Source organism: Podarcis bocagei (assembly GCF_964188305.1).
Source record: "Podarcis bocagei genome assembly, chromosome: 3".
Taxonomy (NCBI): Eukaryota; Metazoa; Chordata; class Lepidosauria; order Squamata; family Lacertidae; genus Podarcis; species Podarcis bocagei.
This window is the reverse complement of record NC_138127.1, coordinates 82,311,140-82,325,755: the sequence shown is the minus strand read 5'-3', so window position 1 is coordinate 82,325,755 and position 14,616 is coordinate 82,311,140. Positions and strand designations below refer to the sequence as shown.

At 42.7% G+C, this 14,616-nt stretch overlaps 1 long non-coding RNA gene across 4 annotated transcripts in view; it reads left to right on the top strand.

The window, feature by feature from the left end:
* The window catches only part of LOC308582714, a 45,202-nt gene that overhangs the window by 8,966 nt on the left and 21,620 nt on the right, over positions 1-14,616 (top strand). For 3 of the 4 annotated variants that reach the window (XR_014005790.1, XR_014005791.1, XR_014005793.1), the window contains one exon: positions 1,376-1,527. This is a non-coding gene — a long non-coding RNA (uncharacterized lncRNA). Of the gene's footprint in view, positions 1-1,375; positions 1,540-14,616 lie in introns of all 4 variants that reach the window. The other variant, XR_014005792.1, reaches the window with a different exon arrangement.

The following is a 14,616-nucleotide window of genomic DNA, read 5'->3' as shown; positions in this document are numbered from 1 at the left end:
GACGTGGCTTTCCCCATATGGTGCCTCAAGCACACCTACACCTCAACCAAACACAAACCGCAAAACCGCATGCTTATTACAAGCATAATTCAAGCAGGGAGAGAGAACTCTCTTGCAGCCAAGGTGCAACTGGGTGACTTGCAACGGACAGGCAGAAGCCAACAGAACAACTTGCCATAGAGCCAGGGTGGTAGAACCAGACCCATGACCTTCACAGGCATCTTCCTCTGATCTCAGGAACCCAATACCTCCTCATCCTTCCACAGTACCTCACCAATCCAACAGCACAGGGAATGCACCAGAATAGTGCTTTGTTTAATAGCAGAAGGAAAAGCTTTCAATCTGCTTTTTGTGGGTACAAAGGAGCAACAGAGAGGAGCAGAGAGATTGTAAGCCATAGCCTTGCTGCAGCAAATTCATATTAATTGGCCAGTATCTTTGGTCTCTCTCACACCATCAGTCCCAAGCCGCTTTTAATACATCTTAAGTTCCGTTTAGGGATCTATGTGTTTGCTCCAAACGAACAGCACCGCTGTACTCTGCTTGTCAGATGAGTTCAGTGTCTTGCATGTGTTTTGTGGCCACAACTAGTTCAGCTACATGGTATCATGTGAAACAAATACCCTTGAGAGTTTGTTCGTTTGTGCCACTTTCTGCTGTCTCATTACATTTTGCTGCTGGTGTCCTGCAATCTCAGGCATGAATGATGTTTCAATGGGGTCCCCTCAGGATCTCCACATGGCAGCATGAAGATTCCTCAGTTCTGATTACAAAAGATGAATATATTTGAGAGGAAAAGAGCACTAGCAGGCACTTTCTGTTCAAGAGCCTTATGAAGAAAATGCTCAGGGGTGAAAATGCAGGAGGAACAAGAAGATACCATCTCCTTATCCATGCCGCCGGACACAGAGAGACGTTTCCTAACCCAAGGGGCCTGCAATGGCTGTATTTCTTCAGTGGCCAAGAAAGAATCCACAACTGACATTTAAGGTTGCAATCCTAGCTCATTTACCTGGGAGTATTCCCCACCAAATTCAACAGGATTTACTTCTGAGTAGCCATGGTTGGGAATAACTGTAAGAAATCAATGCACTGTAGGGATGCACTGTATATATTAATTCATCTGTATGTAGAATTATAATAGTGAAGGGATTATTCAAATAGGGTGTTAATGAAAACACAGGGAGGGTGGACAGATATAAAGAACGAAGAAGATGGTGGGGGTTCAAAACTCTGAAAGGAAGTTCAAATGCAGGGGTTAACACTGAGTCAAATACTCCAATCCATTTTCAGTCATATGTCTCACTGGAACATGTGAAGCATTACATAAAGGTGTGCATCTAAGCATGTGTGAAGTTCCTTATCTCACCAACAGGAACAGCCAGCTCCTGCCACCCGGGATTAAAGTGAATGGCTTCCAAATTAGACAGTGTAACCTCTAGGCAAACAGGACTCAGCATCTCTCCTTCCACAAATGCCATGGGTGACAAAGATGAAGAGGATGCATCAGACAGAAGCCAACAATGTGTAAGCAGCTGAGTAAGCAGGGAAGCCAGAGAGGGATGGTTGGAGGAGGAAGAGTACTGAGGAAAGTGGATACTGGGGGGGGGGGGAGCTACTGGAAAGGTACAGTAAGGAACTCCCTGCCACACACACACACACACACACACACACACACACACACACACACCTTGGCACATTGTTTAGGCTGCTGCAATGTCACAGAACTCTCTGGAAGACGAATGTCAATGGAGCCTAGAGATGGAAAATTCAATGTGGTGTGAAAAGATGCAAGGGATACCATGGGCTGAACTTCACATGTGGCCCCTGACTCTTGAAGACATGCATATCTCCTGATGGGTAGTATTCAACCAGAGTTATGTTTAGAAAAGTGCATGTTGGAAAAATTGTCTGTTGATTGAGTATTCATCCTGATTTGCTTACACAAAGCTTATGCGGAGGTTAGACTATATCTGGTCTTTACTGAGCGTTCCTTCTGGTTTGTTTGTGGGATGGATACGTGACAATGAGCACTCATTATGCTTATTTGCTTGCAGTGTTAATAATCCCATGCTTTTCAGTGCCTTTCCCCATCACTTTTGTAACCACAAAAATAGTCTGTTTCTTTGTTGAAGTACATTTGTTGTGCTAGGGCAGCAAAACACTTTAATCCCTCTCACAAAATCCCTCTTACTTTTAAAGTGCAAAAGTAAGTTTGCAGTATGCTTTTGAATCCCTCTCACAAAACAGTGACAGTCTGGCAGCACCTTTAGAATAAATCGGCTAGAATAAATGGTCCTGCAATTTTGTCGACCTCCTTGGTTACAGAAAACTATTTTTCCAAAAAATTTTCTCATCATGGACAAATTCTTACAGGTGCTAGCTAAAATTGTCATAACAGAACAGTTCCCCACAATTCCACAGTACTTTTTCCTTCAGATTTTAGCCAGCCACTGAACAAAGAGATCACTTTTGATTTAGAGATGTTGAGGGTAGGTAGTCTAAACTGAACATCTGAGAGGCAAGGGAAAGATAATGTTTTATAGAAAGAAATGAATCCAGCCATGGAATGTTAGTTGGTGTGAATTTTGGTTCACTTTTAAGAGCCAGGCAGGACGTATTTTGTAAAGTGCTTTCGCACATAGTTGTATATGAATGAGCTGAGACTATAATAGTAACATTCCTGCTAAGTTGGTGCCATACAAGCATTTTGTCCGTATATGTATTCGCTATAGCAGCAGAAATGCAAAGTAAGGGGCTGCACCCCATACAGCCAAGTTTTTAATGCACATTATTATTCATTGGGGAACTAATAAAGGAACAGATTGTGCAGTGTAATTATTGAAAGTCACAAAAAAGAATGGAATTGTCAGCTCTGAAGCAAACATATTAATGTGATCTAGGGCAAGTAATTTAAACTCAAGTGTATCTTCTCCCAGTTGGTATGACTTTGGAAATTCGTGAATGGAACCTAGTCTTTTTGAGCAGAATCCCAAAGAGTCCAGTGCTAATCATCTGCCTCTAAGTCCCATTGATTTTATATCCAGTCAAAAACATAATGCTAAGTATGTTTCAAATGTATCCCTTTGACTAACACTTCCAGAGGTGCTGTTGTGTTATGTCTGTTGCAGCAAGAACGACTAAAAGTGATCATGGTACAGTAAACCTGTTGGCCATTAAGATGCTCTTAGACTCTTCCTCCTCCTTCGCTGAATCTCTGCTGGAAGAATGCTCCAACACTAAATGCCCAACTTCTAATGGAGGCTAGTTAGGCCTTAGTAACAGAGATAACTTCTGTGAGAATCAGTGGAAGACAGGAATGCCTGGCATTCTCTGGTCCATGGGGTCACGAAGAGTCGGACACGACTAAATGACTAAACAACAACAGCACAGATAACACAGTCCTGTGTATTGGGACAATCCTGGGCAGTGGCGTAGCGTGGGGGGTGCAGGGGGAGCCGGCCGCACCGGGCGCAACATCTGGGGGTTAGGGTTAGGGGCGCAAATCCACGGGTTAGGGGGTGCAAATCCATGGGTTGGGGGCGCAAATTACTTGCCTTGCCCCGGGTGCTGACAACCCACGCTACGCCACTGATCCTGGGTACATGGGGCCAGCACCAGGGCTGCATTCACATGGCAGTGTATTATGTTCTCATGCCTTTTCTCTGTCTGCTAAGTTGCACATTATATTTGTGCATTCACATGATGTAAAAGCTACTTCTGGAACCATAATGGAATATAGTGCAAATTAAGTGGTCATTTCCGTGTTATTTGCTTCCAGGTAAAATGAAAATGAGTGGTAAACTGGCACAATATTCCACTACAGTGGTACCTTGGGTTAAGTACTTAATTTGTTCCGGAGGTCCGTTCTTAACCTGAAACTGTTCTGAACCTGAAGCACCACTTTAGCTAATGGGGCCTCCTGCTGCTGCTGCGCCGCTGCCACCGCACGGTTTCTGTTCTCATCCTGAAGCAAAGTTCTTAACCTGAGGTACTATTTCTGGGTTAGCCGATTCTGTAACCTGAAGCGTATGTAACCCGAGATACCACTGTATAGTTCTGGAACTGGCTCTTACGTCATCTGGAAGATAAAAAAAAAAAGTGGAAATTAACAGTTAGGGAAATGTTGTGAAAATGGAATGAACTACCGTGTGGATGAAACCTGTGAGTAAACTCTTGAAACTCTTCATTCTTCAAAGGACCGGGAAAACTAAGTGAGAGACTTCTTTGCTCATAGCAAAGGACAATGAAAGGTATTAGCTAGTGAATAGAACATGACTTAGATTATGGTTGGCTATGGAGATATTGAACAGCTACTTCTTAGTGTGTCTTAAGGAATGTTGGGTGGGGGATGGGGGTGAGTGTGGAAACATAGTTAAAACTATATGGAGGATAAATAACAGATGCCAGATGGGAGACTAGAGAAATGCCTGAGGTCAGCTGCTAAGAACATGAGGAAATCTGAAGTCCAATATGTGCAGACATTATGGTAGATGAGGTAAAGGGACATAATCCTCACAATGAGATAATATGGCCTTTTCATATAATTGGAAAAAAAATTATGACAACTTCATTCGAAATATCAAAAAAATACAGTCAGCATAAGCTCTAATATTAATAGGGTGAGCAAATATTATTATCCTATTTAATCACAAGTGATTTAATGATCCTTATCTGATTATACAGGCATCCCAAGCAACAGTATTAAAATAAATAAATAGAACATTAAAAAGGGTTTTATCTGGTAAGCTGCTTGAAAATATCCAAATTAAATGGTACCAGGAGCAGGCGGGGGAGAGGAATCCATCAATTTTAATGGTATCTAAATATTTAAAATTACTATGGGTGTGTGCACAACACTGTCCAGTGTTAATAATAAGTAGGTCTCAAGCTGCTTCTATTAATCAAAGGGGATAGTTCCATTGACTTGAATAGGGGAAAAAAAGCCCTGCTGCATCAGATCAGAGGCCCATCTAGCACAGCATCACAGTGGCCAGCCAGATGCCAACCTCTGGAAGATGTGCCACAAATGTGTTCCTGTCAGCTTCATCAAAGACAATGAAGCAGATGAGATGATGGCTTGACTGCAAGGTGTGCAAGCCTCTTATTGACTGTGCCTGAAGACAGGAAAGAGCACATTATCATGCTTACTATGGGACAGTGATGGCTGCCACCGCAGCATCCTTAACTAGCTGTCCAGCAGAGCTATTCCAGGTGGTGAGTGGGTTACTGAATTCTGGTCCAGATAAGAAGGCCTTGGAGACCTGCTGTAACAAACATATGAGGTCCTTAGAAGGCACAGTTCCTTGTATTCATGCTGAACTTGATATTGCCATTGCCAGTGGTGTAGCGTGGGGGGTGCGGGGGGATGGCCGCACTGGGCACAACATCTGGAGGGGGCGCGCTCGCACTCGCAGCTCTCTGCCCCTACCTGGCTCACTCACTCTCACTGCAGTGCTGGCTGTGCGAATCCGATCCGAGCCGCTGGGTCACCGCCCACTGTGGAGGGGGTGGGTGCCAGGTGTGCGGTGCGGAGAGAGAGCGAGGGACTATCTGGGGGAGGGACAGTGCAGCGGCCGCCCAGCGCAGCGCTGAGCGTGGGAGAGAACCACACCAGACCAGACCAGGCAGCAGCAAGAAGAAGCTGGCAGCTGCGGCAGGTTAGGGGTTAGGGGGCGCAAATTACTTGCCTTGCCCCGGGTTAGGGGGCGCAAATTACTTGCCTTGCCCCGGGTGCTGACAACCCACGCTACGCTTCTGGCCATTGCTACACATACAGTGGGGGTATCTAAAGCACATACAGTGAGTCAGGTTAAATGGGATTAGTTTTGTAGTCTGATATGGGGAACGCCTTGAAAAGATACAACCAGCCAAATGTATACTTGATCCTTATCTTTCATGACTATTAACATCTATTCCCTGGGCAGGGTTATGGAACCTCAGGCCTGCTGGGCCTCCCCATTTGGTCCACAAGTATATTTTGGCAAAGTCACACCCATCTGCCCTACACCTGATGTCATGTATGGGACAGGTAGAGACCTGATAAGGTTTGCAGACACCGCAGTTACCTCTGCAAAACCCGACCATTACATGATAGTCTGGTTTTCTAGACAGTTTTCACAGGTGTTTCGCAGGCTGTGCACTTGCTTGCACAGTTTGATTTTAAAACATGGGGGCAAAAAAGGGTTTCATTGTGATGACAGCTGACTGATAGGTGGGCCCACCTGCAAAACTTGGCCTGCAGAGGATGAGGAAGATAAAGATCTGGACCACCAGCCAGATCCAGTTCCCCACCCAACAGCAGGGGATTAACTGGGTGGGATCCAGGAGTGATAAATTCCTCTTTGAAGGTGAGATGGTACCCACTGCTTTAAAAGCCCTCTCTGGATCTGTAGGTTTGTGACAAATTCTGCCCAGCTGCAAATATCTGGTCAGACAGCTCCAAGAGTGCTTGGAAGAGATGTGTTATCCAAATCTTTTTCAATTTGTCTTTCGGTCCAGTTTTGGCACAAAAATGACCTTTTTTGGTTTAATGAATGGCCTCTGCCAAGAAGGGGCAAAGGAGAATGTTGGTCTGTGGGTTATTCTGACTCTCTAAGCAGCTTTTGATACAACTGACCATAGTATTTTGCTGGATTGGCTCTTTGGGTTAGGAATCAGGTGAACAGTAATTCAGACTCCTTATAGATCCAGTTACAGAAAACAGCAGTGAAGAACTTCTGCCTAGCCCCGTGGAAATTAAACTGTGAGGTCCTGCAAGGTTCCATCTTGTCCCTTATGCTTGTTTGTTTGTTTGTTTGTTTGTTACCTACCACCCAACTGACAGGGTTGCCCCAGTCACTCTGGGCAGCTTCCAACAAATTATAAAACCACATCAAACATGAAAAACGTCCATATATATATATATATATATATATAGAGAGAGAGAGAGAGAGAGAGAGAGAGAGAGAGAGAGAGAGAGAGCGCTGCTGGGGTTAGTCATCAGGTAATTTGAAGCATAGTGCTGATGAAACCCAACTCTATTTCTCATTGTTATCAGTCAGGTGAAACTGCCCAGACACAAGACTGGAGCTCAAAGGTTGTAAGGGGCAAGCAACTAAGTAACTGTACTATAACTGTAGCATGTAGTTGGATAGTAGAGTGAAGCTATATTATACCTAAATATACGTGGTGTTTTATGCAATTTTATTTTCTTCTACAATGTATAGGTGCATATGGAATAGAAGGCACCATGCCAAATGCTGTGTTGTTTTGAGAAAATCTAAAGTTAACAGAGTACAGTTGTTCATTTGTGGGAGGGACTAACTCTATGGCTCAATCTCCTTCCACTGGCTCAGAGCACGAACTGTCTGCAGCAGGCAGTTTCAGCCTACGGGAATATAGATCAAGCCCAATATATTTTTGTAAAATTGACATGTTTATGCTTTAAAGCTATTTTCACTCTTCACAATTGCCCTTTATAGACAATGTAACAACTAAATGCATAGTCTTTTTCAGTTCTAATTTGACCTACCCAATGTTTGTGTGAGTGTGTATGTGTTTAGGAAAAATATAAATGCCAAGTAGACCTTTAGATTAATAGGCACCATATTGGTAATGTACAAATCACTTTTAACAGCCACTATTACTTGGGGGGGGGGGGGAAGGAGCTTGCTAACTGCTCTTTAATTAAGTACACTAAATGACCTTAAGGGGATTAGTAGTCTTGTCTGATAATCAATAAGCATGGCAAGATTGCTGTCCCATAAACTGGGGCTGGAGAACAAAATTAATCTGTGCAGATTAGTTCTCCTGGTCTGCTTTGTTTGCTGAAGACTGGTTCAGATTAGCTGTGGTGCAATTCATTCATCAGAGCTGCAACAAAATCCTTTTGCAAATATGGATTCTCATTTCTCACCTGAACCTGAACCTGAGTAAGAACAATGCAGCTCAGGAAGAAGGGCGAAAGAGTATCTGTATCAGCAACGCCCCTCCCCCCCAAAAAAATCAAGCACGAAGCCTCATTACTGAATTGATGGGATGGATGGGCACTAAGTGGGGCAGCCTTGTGCCCTCTTTTACAGAAGACAGTCTTCTATGTGAAGGATGGTGCTGTGGTCTAAACCACTGAGCCTCTTGGGCTTGCTGATTGGAAAGTTGGCAGTTTGAGTCTGTGTGATGGGGTGAGCTCCTGTTGCTCTGTCCCAGCTTCTGCCAACCAAGCAGTTCAAGAGCACACCAGTGCAAGTAAATAAATAGGTACTGCTGCAGAGGGAAGGTACATAAACAGTGTTTATGTGTGCTCTGGCACTTGTCACGGTGTCCCGTAGTGCCAGAAGCAGTTTAGTCATGCTGGCCACATGACCTGGAAAGCTGTGTGCAGACAAACACCAGCTCCCTCAGCCTGAAAAGTGAGATGAGCGCTGCATCCCATAGTTGCCTTTGACTGGACTTAACTGTCCAGGGGTCCTTTACCTTTTACCTTTTAACCCTCTATATGAAGGGCGGTCAGGAAACACCTTCGTATTTTAAAATGTCTCTTATTGAAGGGCTCCCAGTCTGTTCTGAAGATTAAGTACCATAAGAAGGGGGAGCTAGGCCACAAAACAACAGCTATTAGGCACCCTTTATCCATTTTAAAAATAAGTAACCCTGGCAAGGTATGAATTCAGCAGTCTAGTTAAAATGTTGCAGCTTGATGTGCAAGTAGACGACACCCCCCCCCCCGGCCATTTCCCAAAAAGAATCCCACCTGTGGACTGTATTTTCTCTTCATATCCCAAATATTATCTAAATACCACCGTTTATTAGTTTCTAATATTCACTAGCAGACTCTGGTATCCCATCTATAACTGCATGTTTGCATTTGGACTTGGGGGACACACTTGGGTTATCAGGCCTCAATCCTGCATTTCCGCAACAATGGCCCTACTTTGCTCTGTGAGCTGTTGGAAGGTGTGCAGTGAACCCAACTTTTCTCCTTTTCCATCACCCATCAGTGAGGGGCATGTGTGAAATACAAAAACAAAACAGAAACAGTTTCGTTTTGAAGACAGGATGTCTGTAAAACAGTGTTTATTACCTGGAAAGCCATAACAAGGTTCATGCAAACTTAGGCAGTATTGGGCTCTCACTCCCCAAGAGATCAGTCATATCATGTGCCTTCAGCCTCTTTATGTCAAAGGACTTCTGGGAGCTGATTTTACAGCAATGGCATGTTATAATAGAGAGTAATTAATGCTGTATCGAACATGTCATTTTTACCCAGTTTTATTCAATTTAATTAATTTGCTCAAATTAAACAACTCTGGTAGAAAAGAAAGAAAAAGAATGTAGATCTGCTGATTTTTCCTGACTCTATAAAGATGTATGAAAAGTTGGATATAAAGTGTAAAGAATGTGCATGAGAGATAGAGAGAAAGTCAACAGAGAATCTTAATTCAATTTGCTGAATTGTTTTAAGGCATATTGCTGGTTTATTATTCAAGTGTATCGTGCTCAAATAGGCATACATATTTCCAGGCCCACTTTAAATGCTGCTTTTAATGGTTTAGAACCAGGTTACCTCCTCCCACATATGCCTATCTGAACCCATAGATCTTCTTTTGAGGTCTTGCTGTAGATGTCCAGGCCAAGTGAAGTGAGGCAAGTGCTTACTAAGAGGGCCTTTTTGGTAGTGGCACCATGGCTATAGAATAGGCTCCCCAGAGAGGCTTGCCTGGCACCTTCTCTATGCTCTTTTGGGTGCAAGTAATTAAAACATAATTTAAATTATGTTTTAAAATCTAGGCTTTAAACTTCTTATACCATTTGTGTTTCAGGGGAAACTTTTTTGCTTGTCCTGTAATGCTTCCTGTTAATTTTAATTATATATTTTCTAATATAGTTTTGTTTGTAAGCCACCCAAGTTATATTTATTGTTGGGCAGCTATATTAGCTTATTAACAATTATCAACATTGATTCTAAACATTTTTATGATTATATTAGTATTCTTCGAATCAATATATGTTGTATATAAAGATTTTCAACAATTCTTTAACCTTTTATACTTACGTGTAAATTTCCCTTCACTAGCAATCCACAAACATGCTACTATTGATTGCTGCTTAAGGGAAAATTCTTCTTTTTTGCTTGTGTTATAAAAACATATTACAGCTGTGTTTTTTAGGTTCCTTCTTTTGTTCTTGTGAAAAGGTTTTGTGGCGTGAAGTACAGGAGAATGACCTTAATCTTTTCACACTGGGAGTTTGGAGTTTCTTCCCCTAAATCTCCTGGTTATAAGAGAGAACTCATTTGTATTTAAGATACAATAAGAGCCTCACAGAAATTCATTTAGTGGTGCATTTAGTAAAGGAGCATCTATTCATTTTGGTCCTGGTCAGCCTTGTGTGGGATAGGAGACTATTTTTTGTTGAAAAAAAATTATAGTGATGTAAATCACTGTGATAAGTATGTGAATTGCCAGTATAAGCACACTTTCCTTTTTAATCTATTATTGAAACCCAAACTCTACAATTCTATGATTCCATGCTTCTAGGATTGTTGCCTTTTAGAAGCAACAGGGTTCCAAACTGTAGAAAAATACAAGTCCCGAAACACTACCCAAAAATCCAAAAATGGAATGAAAATGTATGCAAAATATTAAGTATGGATAAAAGTCAATTGGACTTTCACATCAGCTAATTCTGAATTTAATGATGCTTTTAGAGGGAAATGGCACCCAGTTCTAAACATGATTAACTCTGTTTCCTGGAAATACAAAAAGCTGCTTAGGTTCTCTTCTTTCGCTATTTAAAGAAGGCAACAATAGATCACATTTAGCACTGTCTACTTCCCTTTATACATTACATAGTTACAACTGTCGTTAAAGTTATATAAAACTTGGAATAATCAGTTTTGTAAATCTGTAGAAGGCTTATAGCTTCTAGGTTGCTTCTCCTCCCCATTGACTTCATTTTGCCAACAGTCCCTCACATTGTAGACAGTCCTAGTGAAGCTGTGAAAAGATTAGACAGAGCACATGGTACAGTGAACTGGAGAGAGTGTTAGGAGTGTGAGTTTAATGCTGTTACTGTTAAAATAGTTCCCTATTAACTCCTTTCATTTCCACCATTAGCACAATTGGGAAAACCAATAGATTATTCCCAAATGGTGCTAAAAACAAAGCTAAACTGCAGAGTGACTTCACTGCTTTTATACGAAGTATATACATGAGTAGTGGCTCTTCCAGTAGGCAAGCTTAGGTTGCTTTCGTGTTCGCATTTACAGCAAGTCAAAGCTGATAGTTTCCCTCCCTTTCAATGCTGCCTCCTTGATTCTGAATGTCCATGCTTCTAGGTTTGTGGGAGAGGAATGAGGGAAGGTTCACCTAATACAGTGATACCTCTGGTTATGAACTTAATTCGTTCTGCAGAGCCATTCTTAACCTGAAACCATTCTTAACCCGAGGTACCACATTAGCTAATGGGGGCGCCACGCTGCTGGCATGCAATTTCTGTTCTCATCCTGAGGTAAAGTTCTTAACTTGAGGTACTACTTCCGGGTTAGCGGAGTCTGCAACCCGAAGTGTTTGTAACCTGAGGTACCACTTTACTACACAGTAAGACAATGGTATGAGATCCCACAGGGCATGGAATCAAGTAGGAACAGAAGGAGCTGGCCTACTTGTGAGATCATGCGAGTGATGGAGGCCCAGTAAGGAGCTAAAGCCGTCAGGCCAGATGCAATGGGGAAAGAGAATCTGCCAAACCAAAAAGATCCATGATTCAACTTCAGAATCCATGTTTTGTCCGAGAAGGGCCCAGCAGAAGTTACCAAGCGTGTATGATATGTTCTTAAGTGCTGTCAATATTTTTGGTGACTGAAGGGCAAGGATACACCATACTGTTTCCTGTAGGTGTCACACAGTGGCTTTGGAGATAAGTACATGGTGCATGGGAGGAGTGCTGATTGGACAGCAGCATCCCTTTGCATGAGGACTGAGGCTCTGGTGAAAGAAAAGGCATTGGCCCCACCCTCATGGACCTCTCAAGTACTTGTTTTTGATTGTATCTGATGAAGCACACTTATAGCATAATATTTAGTAGTAGTACAGTCGACCTTGGATCCCAAATGCCTTGCGAGTCAAACGTTTTGGCTCCCGAACACCGCAAACCCGGAAGTGAGTGTTCTGGCTTGCGAATGCTCTTTGGAACCCAAATGTCCATGGGGCTTCCGCAGCTTTCGATTGGCTGCAGAAGCTTACTGCAGCCGATCAGAAGCCGCGCTTTGGTTTCTGAACATTTTGGAAGTCAAACAGACTTCTGGAACAGATTCCGCTCGACTTCCAAGGCAGAACTGTATTTATTACATTTGTTATTCACTGTATACAAAAGAAAAAGTATCAAAGCAACTTAGTCAGATAAGATATAGTTAAATAAGGACTTCTCTTAAGTATATTGCTTTTGTATTTGTATGAACCCAGTGGTAGAGTCAAAATAGAGCAACAGGATATTTTCCCTATGTTGTAATATCATGATACAATATTGAGAGACAATGTGGATCATTTAGACCTGAGATAATTGTTGATGACTTGGTCTGGTTTCCAAGCATAATTTGAAGTGTCAGCTTTGACCTATAAAGCCCTGCACATAATGGGACCTCAGTATCTGAAAGATCTCCTCTTCCCATATGCATGTAGGCCCTTCTCTGAGTGCCTCAATAATAAATGGTATCTATGAGGGTGAGACAAAAGTGGAAAGGACCTAACAGAAGCAGAATACATCAAGAAGAGGTGGCAAGAATACACAGAGGAATTATACCAGAAAGAAATGGATGTCTCATACACCCCAGGTAGTGTGGTTGCTGACCTTGAGCCAGACATCCTGGAGAGTGAAGTCAAATGGGTGTTAAAAAGCACTGCTAATAACAAGGCCAGTGGAAGTGATGATATTCCAGCTGAACTATTTAAAATTTTAAACGATGATGCTGTCAAGGTGCTACACTCAATATGCCAGCAAATTTGGAAAACGCAGCAGTGGCCAGAGGATTGGAGAAGATCAGTTTACATCCCAATCCCTAAGAAGGGCAGTGCCAAAGAATGCTCCAACTACCGCACAATTGCACTCATTTCACACGCTAGCAAGGTTATGCTTAAAATTCTACAAGGCAGGCTTAAGCAGTATGTGGACCGAGAACTCCCAGAAGTGCAAGCTGGATTTCGAAGGGGCAGAGGAACCAGAGACCAAATTGCAAACATGTGCTGGATTATGGAGAAGGCTAGAGAGTTCCAGAAAGACATCTACCTCTGCTTCATTGACTATGCAAAAGCCTTTGACTGTGTCGACCACAGCAAACTATGGCAAGTTCTTAAAGAAATGGGAGTGCCAGATCACCTCATCTGTCTCCTGAGAAATCTCTATGTGGGGCAAGAAGCTACAGTTAGAACTGGAGATGGAACAACTGATTGGTTCAAAATTGGGAAAGGAGTACGGCAAGGCTGTATATTGTTTCCCTGCTTATTTAACTTATATGCAGAATTCATCATGCGAAAGGCTGGGCTGGATGAATCCCAAGCCGGAATTAAGATCGCCGGAAGAAATATCAACAACCTCAGATATGCAGATGACACAACCTTGATGGCAGAAAGTGAGGAGAAATTAAAGAACCTTTTAATGAGGGTGAAAGAGGAGAGCGCAAAATATGGTCTGAAGCTCAACATCAAAAAAACGAAGATCATGGCCACTGGTCCCATCACCTCCTGGCAAATAGAAGGGGAAGAAATGGAGGCAATGAGAGATTTTACTTTTTTGGGCTCCATGATAACTGCAGATGGAGACAGCAGTCATGAAATTAAAAGACGCCTGCTCCTTGGCAGAAAGGCAATGGCAAACCTAGACAGCATCTTAAAAAGCAGAGACATCACCTTGCCAACAAAGATCCGTATAGTTAAAGCCATGGTTTTCCCAGTAGTGATGTATGGAAGTGAGAGCTGGACCATCAAGAAGGCTGATCGCCAAAGAATTGATGCTTTTGAATTATGGTGCTGGAGGAGACTCTTGAGAGTCCCATGGACTGCAAGAAGATCAAACGTATCCATTCTTAAGGAAATCAGCCCTGAGTGCTCACTGGAAGGACAGATCGTGAAGTTGAGGCTCCAATACTTTGGCCACCTCATGAGAAGAGAAGACTCCCTGGAAAAGACCCTGACCCTGGGAAAGATGGAGGGCACAAGGAGAAGGGGACGACAGAGGACGAGATGGTTGGACAGTGTTCTCGAAGCTACAAACATGAGCCTGACCAAACTGTGGGAGGCAGTGGAAGACAGGAGTGTCTGGAGTGCTCTGGTCCATGGGGTCACGAAGAGTCAGACACGACTAAACGACTAAACAACAACATGAGGGTGAGGGCCTTTTCAGTGGTGGATCCTTGGTTGTGAAACACTTACCCCAGAAAGGCTCACCTAGTCGCTGTTTTAATGTATTTTCAGCTACAGGTAAATACTGAAATAAAAAAGTAAGTCTAAGCCTTTTAACATTTTAAATCATGTACTGTATCTAAATACTGTGATCTCCATTTTATGGTGGCTTAGAATATTGTTCCACCTCTATGAGGCTGTTTTTGTAGCTATTGTGAGGATGTGTTTGTGGCTGTTGGAG